Raw genomic sequence first — 15,144 nt, 5'->3', positions numbered from 1 at the left:
GCAGTAAGGGGCGACCAGGCCAGCGGGGGGGGGGCAGTTAGGGGCAATCAAGCTGGCACGCAGAGGCAGTGAGGGGCGATCATGACAGCAGGGGGGGCAGTTAGGGGTAACCAGGCAGGCAGGCAGGCAAGTGAACGATTAGGAGGCAGCAGTCCAGGATTGTGAGAGGGATGTCCAACTACTGGTTTAGGCCCAATCCCCGGGATTGGGCCTAAACCGGCAGTCGGACATCCCCCAAGGGGTCCTGGATTGGAGAGGGTGCAGGCTGGGTTGAGGGGACCCCCCTGCATGCACGAATTTCTTATAACAGGCCTCTAGTCTATATATATAAAAGCCTAATATGCAAAGTGTTTCCTTGGGAGTTTGACCAACCGGGAGTTGGATTGCTTGCTATGACATGCATTGACCACCAGGGGGTGGCGTGAAACAAAGGAAGCCCCCGGCCAGCAGCTGGCAGCTGCTAGGGACCCTGCCCATGCACGAATTTCATGCACTGGGGCTCTAGTATTATGTATGATGTTAGATGATACGAGATTTATTGGAATGACCACTTTGTAAATTATATATAAAAAAAGTATACTGTACCTCAACTCCAATTCAAAAATATAAAAAAAAATTTTTTTAAATCCTTATCATATATATACACACAAAAATATTTTTATTGATTTCAGAGAGGAAGGAAGAGGGAGAGAGAGATAGAAACATCAATGATGAGAGAGAATCATGGATCAGCTGCCTCCTGCATGTCCCCTACTGGGGATCAAGCTTGCAACCGGGTATGTGACCTGACTGGGAATGAAACTATGACGTCCTGGTTCATGGGTTGACACTGAGCCACACCAGCCAGGCAGAGGAAGCTTTTATGGAGAGTGAAACTTTATGCCAAAACCAAGTTTCAGGAAAATAACTCTAGTTATTAGTGACACTTAGTTAACTGTTTTTAGTGACACTTTCTTCTGTTAGGTCCTGTGAGTTGTTTCTGCCCTTTATCTGGCACTATTAAGCTTTTCAAGGAATCTTTCTAGACATGCTGGTGTTTTGCAATCTGTGGTCACAGGGCTGGGACACTACAGTGACTGCCTCCAGCACAGATCTCCTTAACCAGTCAGTACCAATGCTGGGGTAGTATCTGCATATAGAAGGGTTCAGGAATCTGGAGAAGGGGCTGCAACATAAATTAATAAAGAAGCTAGAGAAAAAATATGAACTTGGAAGGCATTTTGTGGGGAGCCAGGGAGGCTTAGCTTTAGTAACTAAGTTCTCTGAGTCTCTGTACCCAGGGCTTTTTATTTACACATTTTACCCTATAGAAAAACAGATATACATATCAAAGGTAAGGCTTGGTAAGCAGTTAAAGATTTCAGGTTGGGGGAACTGCCTTCAGCTGTCTGGCAGTTCTTTGAGTCTCCGTCTCCATTACTGTCTTCTGTGACATGATAGCAATGATATCTGGATGATGGACAAACGGTGAGCAATGCAGGTCCAACCTTCTTTGGCTTGGTCCTGGACAACCTGCAGCGATGCACAGCTGCTGACTGCTAGCATGGCAAGGCGTCTTCACTATCCCCATCTCTGGACTGTGTCTCCTTTGTCTCCTCAGCGTGTTGCTTGGGGCCACCACCATCTGTGGCTGCATTAGTCTGGTTAGTTCCTCTCTCAGATTGTTGCAGGAATCCACATGGGCTTGGAGGAGTTTTCTGGAAATATACAAGCATATTCTCGACCAAAGGTTAATAAAGGAATCCTTTCTATAAACTAGACATGGGATCTTTTCATTTTTCCAAACCATTTTCCTTTGGCGTATTCTGACACCATGTGTGTCTTGCCATCAGCATTACAAGTGAAAAATAAATTTAAAGTAAAAAATTTAAGTATTTAAGGCTTGATATAATTTACTTACATGATATTTCTCCACTACCCCTTTTTTTTAAAAAAATGAATCTTTATTCAGGTTATTAAAATTGTTTCTCCTTTTCCCCCCCATAGCTCCCCTTCACCCGGTTCCCACCCCACCTTCTGCCCTTACCTCCCCTCCACTGTCCTCATCCATAGGTGTAGGATTTTTGTCCAGTCTCTTCCTGAACCCACCCATACCCCTTTCCCCCTGAGAATTATCAGTCCACTCCCTTTCTATGCCCCTGATTCTATTATATTCACCAGATTATTCTGTTCCTCAGGTTTTTAATTCACTTGATTTTTAGGTTCATTTGTTGATAGATATGTATTTGTTGTTCATAATTTTTATCTTTACTTTTTTCTTCTTCCTCTTCTTTAAGAATACCTTTCAGCATTTCATATAATACTGGTTTGGTGGTGATGAAATCCTTTAGCTTTTTCTTATCTGTGAAGCTCTTTATCTGACCTTCAATTCTGAATGATAGCTTTGCTGGGTAGAGTAATCTTGGTTGTAGGTTCTTGCTGTTCATCACTTTGAAAATTTCTTGCCACTCCCATCTGACCTGCATCGTTTCTGTTGAGAAATCAGCTGACAATCGTATGGGTGCTCCCTTGTGGGTAATTAACTGTTTTTCTCTTGCTGCTTTTAATATTCTCTCTTTGTCTTTTGCTCTTGGCATTTTAATTATGATGTGTATTGGTGTGGTCCTCTTTGGATTCCTTTTGTTTGGGGTCCTGTGCGCTTCCTGGACTTGTAAGTCTATTTCTTTCACTAGGTGGGGGAAGTTTTCAGTCATTATTTCCTCAAATAGGTTTTCAGTATCTTGCTCTCTCTCTTCTTCTGGCACCCCCATAATTCTGATGTTGGTACGCTTGAAGTTGTCCCAGAGGCTTCTTACACTATCTTCAACTTTTTGGATTTTTTTTTCTTTTTGCTTTTTCGGTTGAGTGTTTTTTGCTTCTTTGTATTTCAATTCTTTGACTTGATTCTTGTGTTCCTCTAGTCTGTTGTTGGGTCTCTGTATAATATTTTTTATTTCAGTCAGTGTATGTTTAATTTCTAGTTGGTCCTTTTTCATATCTTCGAGGGTCTCGTTATATTTATCGGCCTTTTCTAGGATATTCTTGAAAAGCCTTATAACCGTGGTTTTGAATTCTATATCCAGTCGTTTGTTTTCCTCAATTTCTTTAGTTTGTGATCTGTTTCTTTGACGCCGCATTTTCACTGCTTCCTTGAGTTGGTAGGGTAGATTTGTGTGCTAGGTTTTCTATATGGCCCAGTGGGTTGGCCTCCCCAGTTAACCTGAGGTGGGTATTCTTGGTGCACCCCTTTGTGGACTGTGTGTACAGCCTTGTTGTAGTTAAGTCTTGATTGTTGTTGGTATCACTGGGAGGAATTGACCTCCAGGCCAGTTGGCTGTAAGGATCAGCTGTGTCTACGCTGGGAGAAGTTCGGTGCTGAAGACAGCCTTATAGGATTAGACTTGCCAAATTGCAATAGCCTCTGTGCTCAGCTTGGATGGGGTGGAGTCTCAGGGCTGAACAGACAGACTTGGCTTCCAGTCAGCCTTGCCCTTGCGCGCGTGTGCGCTCCTCCAGACCCCTGCTTTCCCCGGCTCCCGAGTCTCTGCCCGAGAGTCCAGATTTCCCCCACAAGAGCGTGGGTCCCCAGGGGCTCGCCTGGAACTGGGGTTCAGTGCAGTCAGAGCTGGGGCTCAGTGCAGTCAGGAGCTTCTGACTCCCTTCCACTAGGGAAAGCCTGTGGCAACCTCCACAGCCTTTGTGCGCACTGGCAAGTGCACGCCTCTAGACCTCTGCCTTCCCCGGCTCCCGAGTCTCCGCCCAAGAATCCAGACTCCCCCCCGTAAGAGCGTGGGTCCCCAGGGGCTCGCCTGGAACTGGGGTTCAGTGCAGTCAGAACTGGGGCTCAGTGCAGTCAGCAGCTTCTGACTCCCTTCTGCTAGGGAAAGCCTGTGGCAACCTCCGCAGCCTTTGTGCACACTGGCGCGTGCGCCTCCAGACCCCTGCCTGCCGGGGCTCCGCCGGGTCTCCCCTGGCTCTCCGAGTCTCCGGGTGCCTTTCTCTCTACCTGACAGTCCAGACTCCCCCTGTATGAGCCTGGGTCCACGGGGTTTCCCCCGGAACTGGGGTTCAGTGCAGTCAGAACTGGGGTTCAATGTGGTTGGGGGCTTCCTTCCCCCTTCCACCAGAGAAAGTCAGCCAGGCTCTCAGCTGCCCTTCCTCTCTGCGCGCACAAAGACCCTTTGCCGTACCTCCAATTCTCTGTGAGCTTTCCTCTTTCCTTCTAGTTGTAGAATTTCCACTCAGCCATCTTTCCTGTGGTTCTGGATGGTGTCCGTTCTGTCTTTTAGTTGTAGTTCTTTTTTGAAATTGTTGTGCAAGGCAGCAGTTTAGGTGCTTACCTATGCCGCCATCTTGATTTCTCCCACTATCCCTCTTTTTTGTTTTAAATAATATCAAGAGTCTTTTGAAAATCCTGCAATGCCGTCTTGATAGCTTTTAATTCAATTCTTTGCACAGAAATATGACTGGTTTGGATTCATTGCATGTTAAGCAGCTTTACTATGAGATGAACCATCAGTAAAAAATTAGTTAATGCTTCAAGAATAGGTTCCTGCCTAGAAAAACTAAGTTCTCCTGAATATTCATTTATTTCAATTTGCCAATTTAAATTAGTCTGAAATAAGTCTTATTTTCTAACTCCATTTTTCCTTGGGTGTTGACAGTAAATAACACTAATTGAATTTCTGCTATTAGTCTTAGAGTAATTTTACATAAGCTTTGTTTAAGGAGGTAAAATGCAAATTATTTACTTTTTCTTTTTGAGGCCTAATACATTGATTTTTAATTACAGTTTTCCAGACATTTGAAGGAAACCTCCCTTTATTTCTTCCCAGAGTAATTCCTAGGCCACCTCTAGAGAGTTTCTTTTAAAAACCTTTTTATTGGAGAGAATCCAAGATGGCGGCATAGGTAAACACCTGAACTTGCTGCCTCGCACAACCACTTCAAACCTACAACTAAAAGACAAAACGGGTATCATCCAGAACCATAGGAAGGCTGGCTGAGTGGAAATTATATGACTAGAAGGAAAGAGAAAAGCACACTGAGACTCGGAGGAGGGGCGGAGGTGCAGAAATGAAGTGCGGAGATACGGAAGTGCACGTGCGGAAAGGGCTGGCAACTGAGTACACTGTTGTCTTTTTCAATTGGGCGGGAGATACAAGCTCCTGACTGCTCTGAACTCCAGTTCCAGGCGAGACTCTGGGGACCCAGATTCATATGGGGAGAAACTGGACTGTCTGGCATCGGGCCGGAACACGAGGGCAGCTTTCTCTCAGAGGTGCTTGCAGTGATCATTGTTCCTGCATGGTGCCATGGGACCTCTTCCAGGTAGGGCTGATGGGCAGCCATTGCTATTTGCTCCACCCCGGTGATTCTCTGAGACCCCGCCCCACCCAATTTGCAACCCCACCCAAGCTGTGTGCAGAGGCTTTTGCATATGAATGGCCTGGCCCTTTGCAATCTGAAACCTAACATACTGCAGCTGGGTCAAAGAGCCCCAGAGCCTCCAAAAGAAGACCCAAGGCTTGACAGCAGCTGGCATTGCTTCACAGCTGGGCCTCATCTGGGCATCTCCAAACCCTAAACAAAGAGAAGGAATCTGCAGATCTCTCTGTAGCTCCTGCTGGGTGGTCTCTCTCCTTGGAGAACCAAGAGCCAGTGTACCCAGTGGTCAGAGAGAGATCATCCAGACTACAACTCTTCAGATCCATAAGAGACACACTCAGGGGGCAGACTGAGTGAGCACCAAAGCCCCACTGCAGCAAGTCTGGCCCCATAAGGGTGTCTCCAACACAGAAGTTCTCCCATCATAGACACAACTGATCCTTACAGCCAATTGGCCTGGAGGTCAATTCCTCCCAGTGATACCAACAACAATCAAGGCTTAACTACAACAGGACTGTGCATACAGCCCACAAAGGGGTGCACCAAGAGTGTCCACCTCATGTAATTAGGGAGGCTGAGCCACTGGGCCCTATAGGACACCTAGCACACAAAACCACCCTATCAACACAGGTAAGCAACCAAAATGCAGAGACAAAGAAACAGGTCACAAATGAAAGAACTAGAGGAAAGCAAACTACTGGATACAGAGTTCAAAAGCACGGTTATAAGGTTACTCAAGAATCTTCTAGAAACCGCCGATAAATTTAGCGAGACCCTGGAGGATATGAAAAAGGACCAACTAGAAATTAAGCATACACTGACTGAGATAAAGAATAATATACAGAGATCCAACAGGACACTAGAGGATCCCAAGAATCAAGTCAAAGATTTGAAATATAAAGAAGCAAAAAACACCCAACCGGAAAAGCAAAAAGCAAAAAGAATCCAAAAATATGAAGATAATGTAAGGAGCCTCTGGGACAACTTCAAATGTACCAACATCCGAATTATGAGGGTGACAGAAGAAGAGAGAGAGCAAGATATTGAAAACCTATTTGAAGAAATAATGACAGAAAACTTCTACCTGGTGAAAGAAGTAGATTTACAAGTCCAGGAAGTGCACAGAACCCCAAACAAAAGGAATCCAAAGAGGACCACACCAAGACACACGATAATTAAAATGCCAAGGGCAAAAGACAAAGAGAGAATCTTGAAAGCAGCAAGAGAAGAAAAGTTAGTTACCTACAAGGGAGGACCCATACGACCTTCAGCTGATTTCTCAACAGAAACTATGCTGGTCAGATGGGAGTGGCAAGAAATATTCAAAGTGATGAACAGCAAGAACCTACAACCAAGATTACTCTACCCAGCAAAGCTATCATTCAGAATTGAAGGTCAGATAAAGAGCTTCACAGACAAGAAAAAGCTAAAGGAGTTCATCACCACCAAACCAGTATTATATGAAATGCTGAAGGGTATTCTTTAAGAAGAGGAAGAAGAAGAAAACGGTAAAGATAAAAATTATGAACAACAAAGTGACAACAAATACATATCTATCAACAAGTGAATCTAAAAATCAAGTGAATAAAAAATCCGATGAACAAAATAAACTGGTGAATATAATAGAATCAGGGGCATAGAAAGGAAGTGGACTGACAATACTTGGGGGGAAGGAGGTGTGAGTGGTGCAGGAAGAGATTGGACAAAAATCTTATACCAATGGATGAGGACAGTGGCGGGGGGTATGGGTATAGGGTGGGGTGGGAACCGGGGGAGGGGGGCAGGGCAGGGCAGAGGAGCATCTGTAATAATTTGAACAATAAAGATTTATTTAAAGAATAATTATAATAAAAATAAAAACCTTTTTCTTTCTTTTTTTTTCCTTTTTCTTTCTTTTTTTTTCTTTTAAATGCCAAGCAACCTACATGGCTGCTTTTTAGCTGCTGACTGATACTGCTGCCTACATATTAAGTGACTCACTTTATGTTCATGGTGACTTTATTTATGATCAGATTTAATGCTTGAATAATAACCTTCAGTTTACCCTGTAAATATTAGTGTAAGAGATTTTAAAATGTTAAAATTTATCCTTTTTATTAAGCTTAAAATTTACTTTTAAACAGCATTCCTTTTCACCAGTGCTCATTTGCATATACAGAGGGATTATGGGAGGTCTCAGGAATGCGAATTTTTATGTTGGTATTTGTTAAATCCAACTGCTTATAAAAACATTGGCTTCTCATTTAACCAAAATTATATGAGACCTTAATTATATTTTAAAAAACTAATTTATTAAGTAATTAAAGTAGGCATCTTTATTGAAAAAGCAAACTTACACATTTGACCTAGGACAGTGGTCGGCAAACTGCGTCTCATGAGCCACATGTGGCTCTTTGGCCCCTTGAGTGTGGCTCTTCCACAAAATACCATGGCCTGGGCGAGTCTATTTTGAAGAAGTGGCGTTAGAAGTTTAAGTTTAAAAAATTTGGCTCTCAAAAGAAATTTCATTCGTTGTACTGTTGATATTTGCCTCTGTTGACTAATGAGTTTACCAACCACTGGGAGGTACAAATTCCATCCCCTCCCCCCAGCCTGTCTGAAAGCAGGCTGCCTGGGGCTTTGTCTTTAAAGTTCCTTTGCTGAATCTTAACAAATATTTAGCTACTTTGTCTTGCCCTCCCTTAGAGGCCAAAACTCCCATGACATTTAAAATATATGTATATAAATAAAATATAGTCATTAATTTTTATTTGATAAAGCTTTCCATGTGATTTCAAGTATATTAGATTGGCCTAATTCAAAATTATTTCTTTTAAGAAGAGAGAATGAATCTTTGCATCACTCCAGGGCCTGTGAAATATTTCAAAGTTATCCCTTGATCAAAGTCTTGAAATTTAACTTGGAAAGACTATCAAATATATATATACTAGAGGCCTGGTGCATGAAAATTCATGCACTGGAGAGGGGTCCCTCAGCTCGGCCTGCCCCCTCTCACAGCCTGCCGCCCTGGTGGTGCTGAGGGGACAGGGCGCCACCATCTTGTGGCTGTGGGTGCTGCCTTCTTTGAGGGCGTGGCAGTCAATTAGCATATTCCCTCCTTATTGGCTGTGGGCGCCGTCATCTTTGCAATGGCATGAGGGTCAATTAGCATGTTCCCTCTTTATTAGATAGGATATATATATATATATATATATATATATCCCAAAGATTATATCATATACTTTTTATAATTATTCTAAAAGTTACCAATCAAATTTAAACTGTTTTTTTAAAAATATATTTTATTGATTTTTTACAGAGAGGAAGGGAGAGGGATAGAGAGTTAGAAATATCGATGAGAGCGAAACATCAATCAGCTGCCTCCTACGCACCCCTTACCGGGGATGTGCCTGCAACCAAGGTACATGCCCTTTACCGGAACCGAACCTGGGACCCATGAGTCCACAGGCCGATGCTCTCTCCACTGAGCCAAACTGGTTAGGGCTAAACTGGTTTTTATATTAAAAATTTGGTTGAGACCATAGAATTAATCCTATTTTTTAATTAGACCACATAAAATATTATATCTTAGGTTGAAATTTTACCACACTTGGTGCATCAATATATTTTATTTTATTTTTAATATATTTTATTGATTTTTTAAAGAGAGGAAGGGAGAAGGATAATTAGAAACATCGATCAGCTGCCTCCTGTACACTCCCTACTGGGTATGTGCCTGCAACCAAGGTACATGCCCTTGACCGGAATCGAACCTGGGACCCTTGAGTCCACAGGCCGACGCTCTATCCACTGAGCCAAACCAGTTAGGGCACATCAATATATTTTAAACTACTAATATCTCTAGAGAAAATACAAGAATTATTTTCTCAAAAATAAATTTCTATACTTTATGCATTTTGTTACCACAACTATATTATTTTTCCTAACTTAATTTGAACTTTAAACTCCCAGAAGCCTTAAAATTTAGCTGGAAAGTTAAATATTTAGCATTTCTGAGATTAATAATAACTTCACATTTTTTAAAAATACAAGACATGTTTAATTAATAGATTCAATTCTGTCCTCTAGATTTTTCTTTTTTTAAAATAAATCTTTATTGTTCAGATTATTATAATTGTTCCTCTTTTTTCCCCCCATAGCTCCCCTCCACCCAATTCCCACCCCACCCTCTGCCCTTACCTCCACCCCACTGTCCTCATCCACAGGTGTATGATTTTTGTCCAGTCTCTTCCTGAACCCCCCCATACCCCTTTCCCCCTGAGAATTATCAGTCCACTCCCTTTCTATGCCCCTGATTCTATTATATTCACCAGTTTATTCTGTTCATCAGATTTTTTATTCACTTGATTTTTAGATTCACTTGTTGATAGATATGTATTAGTTGTTCATAATTTTTATCTTTACCTTTTTCTTCTTCTTCCTCTTCTTAAAGAATACCTTTCAGCATTTCATATAATACTGGTTTGGTGGTGATGAACTCCTTTAGCTTTTTCTTGTCTGTGAAGCTCTTTACCTGACCTTCAATTCTGAATGATAGCTTTGCTGGGTAGAGTAATCTTGGTTGTAGGTTCTTGCTGTTCATCACTTTGAATATTTCTTGCCACTCCCATCTGACCTGCATAGTTTCTGTTGAGAAATCAGCTGACAATCATATGGGTGTTCCCTTGTAGGTAACTAACTGTTTTTCTCTTGCTGCTTTTAATATTCTCTCTTTGTCTTTTGCTCTTGGCATTTTAATTATGATGTGTCTTGGTGTGGTCCTCTTTGGATTCCTTTTATTTGGGGTTCTGTGCACTTCCTGGACTTGTAAGTCTATTTCTTTCACCAGGTGGGGGAAGTTTTTGGTCATTATTTCTTCAAATAGGTTTTCAGTATCTTGCTCTCTCTCTTCTTCTGGCACTCCCATAATTCTGATGTTGGTACGCTTGAAGTTTTACCACAGGCTCCTTACACTATCTTCAAAGTTTTGGAATCTTTTTGCTTTTTGCTTTTCCGGTTGGGTGTTTTTTGCTTCTTTGTATTTCAAATCTTTGACTTGATTCTTGTGGTCCTCTAGTCTGCTGTTATGTCTCTGTATAATATTTTTTATTTCAGTCAGTGTATGTTTAATTTCTAGTTGGTCCTTTTTCATATCCTCAAGGGTCTCGCTAAATTTATCAGCCTTTTCTAGGAGATTCTTCAGTAACCTTATAACCATGGTTTTGAACTCTATATCCAGTTGTTTGCTTTCCTCCATTTCTTTCATTTGTGATCTGTTTCTTCGTCTCCGCATTTTCTCTGCTTCCCTGAGTTGGTAGAGTAGCTTTGTGTGCGAGGTGTCCTATATGGCTCAGTGGCTCAGTGTCCCCAGTTACCTGAGGTGGACACTCTTGATGCACCCCTTTGTGGACTCTGTGTACAGCCTTGTTGTAGTTAAGTCTTGATTGTTGTTGGTATCACTGGGAGGAATTGACCTCCAGGCCAATTGGCTGTGAGGATCAGCTGTGTCTATGATGGGAGAACTTCTGTGCTGGAGACAGCCTTATGAGACAAGACTTGCAAAATTGCAAAAGCCTCTGTGCTCAGCTTGGATGGGGCGGAGTCTCAGGGCTGAGCAGACAGCCTTGGCTTCCCATCAGCTCTGCCCTATGAGGCCCCTGGGTCTCTGTGTCCCTCGGTAATCGCTGCAAGCACCTCTGAGAGAAAGTCACCTTAGAGTTTCACCCACTGCCAGACAGTCCAATTTCTCCCCCAATGAATCTGGATTCCCAGATTCTCTCCTGGAAATGGAGTTCAGCGCAGTTGGGAGCTTCCGTCTTCCTCTTGCTAGAGAAAGCCAGTGGCACACTTAGCAGTCAGTCCTCTCTGCACGCACTCGCGCACGCGCGCCTCCAGACCTCTGTCTTTCATGGCTCCCATGAGTTTCTGTGTGCTCCTCTCTTTTCCCGACAGTCCTGACTCCCCCTGTATGAGTCTGGGTCCCCAGGGTCTCACCTGGAACTGGGGTTCAGTGCAGTCTGAACTGGGGTTAAGTGCAGTTGGGAGCTTCGGTCTCTCTCCCACTAGAGAAAGCTAGCCAGGCACTCAGTTGCACATCCTCTCCACACACGTGTCTCCATACCTCAGCCTTTTACAGCTCCTCTGAGTCTCCATGTGCCCCTCTCTTTCCTTCTAGTTGTAGAATTTCCACTCAGCCAGCTATCCTGTGGTTCTGGATGATGTCCGTTCTGTCTTTTAGTTGTAGTTTTGAAATTGTTGTGCGAGGCAGCAGTTTAGGTGTTCACCTATGCCGCCATCTTGGTTTCCGCCTGTCCTCTAGATTTTTCATGTGAGGCAAACTCAGATTAATATTTCAGTATTTTGTTATTTCAAAATACCTATATATTCAACAAGTTTTTTATAATTTAATTCAGTAAACTTCCAAAGTTTTAAGTTGCCAACTAAAGTACTCTGGAAGCAAGCCCGTAGCCATTTAAGTGTAAAATAGCCTCATTCTTTCTGCTGAGTTGCTACCACGGGAAAGAATACCAGCTTTTTTTCTCTGTTAAAGAGCAAAGCTAGTTTCCCCCGGGGTGACTGGACCTTCATAATTAATATATTATTTATCTATGTTTCAACCATTTTGAGATTCTAAAGCCAGTTATTATTATTTTTTAAAATATATTTTATTGATTTTTTAGAGAGGAAGGGAGAGGGATAGAGAGCCAGAAACATTGATGAGAGAGAAACATCAATCAGCTGCCTCCTGCACACCCCCCACCAGGGATGTGCCCGCAACCAAGGTACATGCCCTTGACCAGAATCGAACCTGGGACTCCTGAGTCCGCAGGCCGACTAAAGCCAGTTATTATTATCCAAGGCATTTACTTTGGTAAATTCTGTAACAGAGATAATTTACTGACTTTTTAGTGGCCTTAATGTTAACTTTGGAATGTGGTCCATTATTATCTAAAAACTACCCTTTATTATGGAAACACCAATCTTGTTGCTTAGAACCAGCCTGTATCTTTTTCTTCTTGGGTTATTTCTGCCATCTTTCTTTTTGAGAAAAAACTGTCTTGGGTTTTTCTATATGATCCACAAAGAGAGTTAAACTTAGCCTAAAACTATCTAAAATCCGAAATCAGATGGTGCATGCATTTGTCTTAAGCCAGCTTTCTCTCTTTATAAGTACAGATATCCCAGACGCATTCCTGAATTTTGAAAAATTTTTAAATGACGGACCGGGAAAAAACATGGCGGATATGAGATTTTTCTAATAGCACTCTTGGGAGTGGGCATCCATTTTACAGGATCACCACGTGTCTCCCTTCCCCCACAACCTATTTCCTCTGGGGAAATTCAGTAAATGATCTGGCCACACTTCTTTTCTTATTGAATTAAAAGCATGCTTAATAGGCTAACAATAAATACATTAAATCAAACAAAATGATAGATAAAACTACATTCAACGAATAACATATAGCCTTAATAAATCACAGTTCTTTTCCTGAATCTCTTCCTATTCTGCTCTCCACAGCATTGACTGGCCTTTAAAGTTATTTTTGCCAAATTCTGCCTGTCCCAAGGCGTCCTAAGGTAATTTTTAGACAAGGCATTAGAGAGTCTCGGTGAGAGAGCTGACAGCTTTAATCTCTTTAGCTGCCAAGTCTCTCTACTCCAGAGGCAGAGGATCGGGCGGCTTTTTAGAAATTACAGACTTTCAATCCCCAATATGAATTAGGAATTTTGCAATTTGAACAAGAAGCCACATAGTTAAAAATGACAATGGCACTCTTTTTCCTAGAGCCTGATTTAAAAGAGTACCTTTCGACATTTTAATTTCTTTATCCTTGAGCATGGAAGCTAAAAATTTACAATGATAGTTTTACCTTTAAACCGAATTCTTCCCCATTATAGTCTGACTTAAAACAAAAGACTTTCCCGCCCATTCTGGTTTGCAAAATCCAAAGTTTGGTACAGGCTTTATGCGCAGTGACCCCACCTTTACCGGTGATTAACTTCTTTTCTTCACTCAGGTGAAATCTTCTCCAGATGTCCTTGTCTTGGGCACCATTAATGCTGGGGTAGTATCCACATCTAGAAGGGTTCAGGAATCTGGAGAAGGGATTGTGACATAAATTAATAAAGAGGCTAGAGAAAAATACGAATTTGGAAGGCATTTTTGGGGGAAGCCAGGGAGGCTTAGCTTTAGTAACTAAGTTCTCTGAGTCTCTGTACCCAGGGCTTTTTATTTACACATTTTTCCCTATAGCAAGGCAGATATACACATCAAAGGTAAGGTTTGGTAAGCAGTTAAAGATTTCAGGTTGGGGGAACTGCCTTCAGCTGTCTGGCAGCAGGCAATAATATATGCAGATTTTCAGCCCTGCTGAATCCCCAAGTTCCATCAACCTTTTGATGAACTTCTTACATTTATGACCTGCTGGAATTAGCCTCCAGCATACCAACATCATTCTTTATCCAGAAGACTAAAGGCACTGCACCTTTAAACATTTCAGTCTGTTTACTGAGGCACCTGCAAGTCCCAGGGCTAACACAGAACCTTCCCTAGAGGGATTACTGGAGTTAGCTGGGTATGAAGGTGGGTCAAAGGAAGTATCAGTGAGTGGGTGGAAGAATGAACAAAATGGCAGTGCTTCTTTGGCTCAGACTCCTAGGTTGCTTTACAGGACAGAGTTTTGGGAAAGAACATCATCTCATCATAGTTACTTTATTCACTTTTGTTATATATGTATTTATTAGATCATTTGAGTATTGGTACCTTTTATTAAAAGTGTCAATGTGGTGTTTTGCTGTTGGAAAGAAAAGTTCCTAACTGAGCAGGTCATGGGGAGTAGTCATGTCACAGACATATAGCTTCCTCAGTAAAGGTCAGTCTTTAACTTAAGCAAGCCCTGTCCATTGTTCTTCTGCATCTAGGATAACATAAATCTGAAATATCAGAGTAATTTTCTTTTCTTTTTTTTTTTTCAAATTTTTATTAAGGTATTATAAAATTTTCTTTTCTAGATGCCTTGAAGGCACAGCCACAAGCACCAGAGCACAAGACCACTAAAGCATGAACAGAACCCTTAATTGTTATCTTATTCCCTAAATACCATCTCTATGTGCTATAAATTTTAATTAACTATCCTGTAACCACCAATGTAAAAGAAGTATGTGTTTCTCCATTTTGCTTTTTTAAAAATTATTTTTATTGATTTCAGAGAGGAAAGGAGAGGTAGAAAGAGATAGAAACATCAATGATGAGAGAGAATCGTGATCGGCTGTATCCCCCTACTGGGGATTGAGCCACCAGCCTGGGGATGTGCACTGACCGGGAATCGAACTGTGACCACTTGGTTCCTAGGTTGATGCTCAACCACTGAGCCATGCCAGCTGGCTGGACTCTCCATTTTGCTTTTTATCCAATCCTAGAAATTTCCCCACTTTGCTTTCTCCCACCTCCTTATCAACCACCATGTACCTTCCTTACGTTCTCTCCTTTGATTCTAAATGCGTAAAAAGAAATGCAAAACTGCTATTCTCTGGAGCATTTTCTTAATCCATTGACATCTTGCTTCTACACATGTCCTCAAAATTATAGCTCAAATAACTCTTATGAAACTTTCATATGGGTTTGGACATTCTTTTGTTGACACCTGGAAACAGGCATGTGCTAGGTTTCAAAAAAGTAAGTCCAGACCGGCTGGTGTGGCTCAGTAATTGAGCATCAACCCATGCACCAGGAAGTCACTGGGTTTGATTCCCAGTCAGGGCACATCCCCAGGCTGGGGGCTCAATCCCCAGCAGGGG

Source organism: Plecotus auritus (assembly GCF_963455305.1).
Source record: "Plecotus auritus genome assembly, chromosome: X".
NCBI classification, from domain to species: Eukaryota; Metazoa; Chordata; class Mammalia; order Chiroptera; family Vespertilionidae; genus Plecotus; species Plecotus auritus.
Note: the sequence above shows the minus strand (reverse complement) of the source record.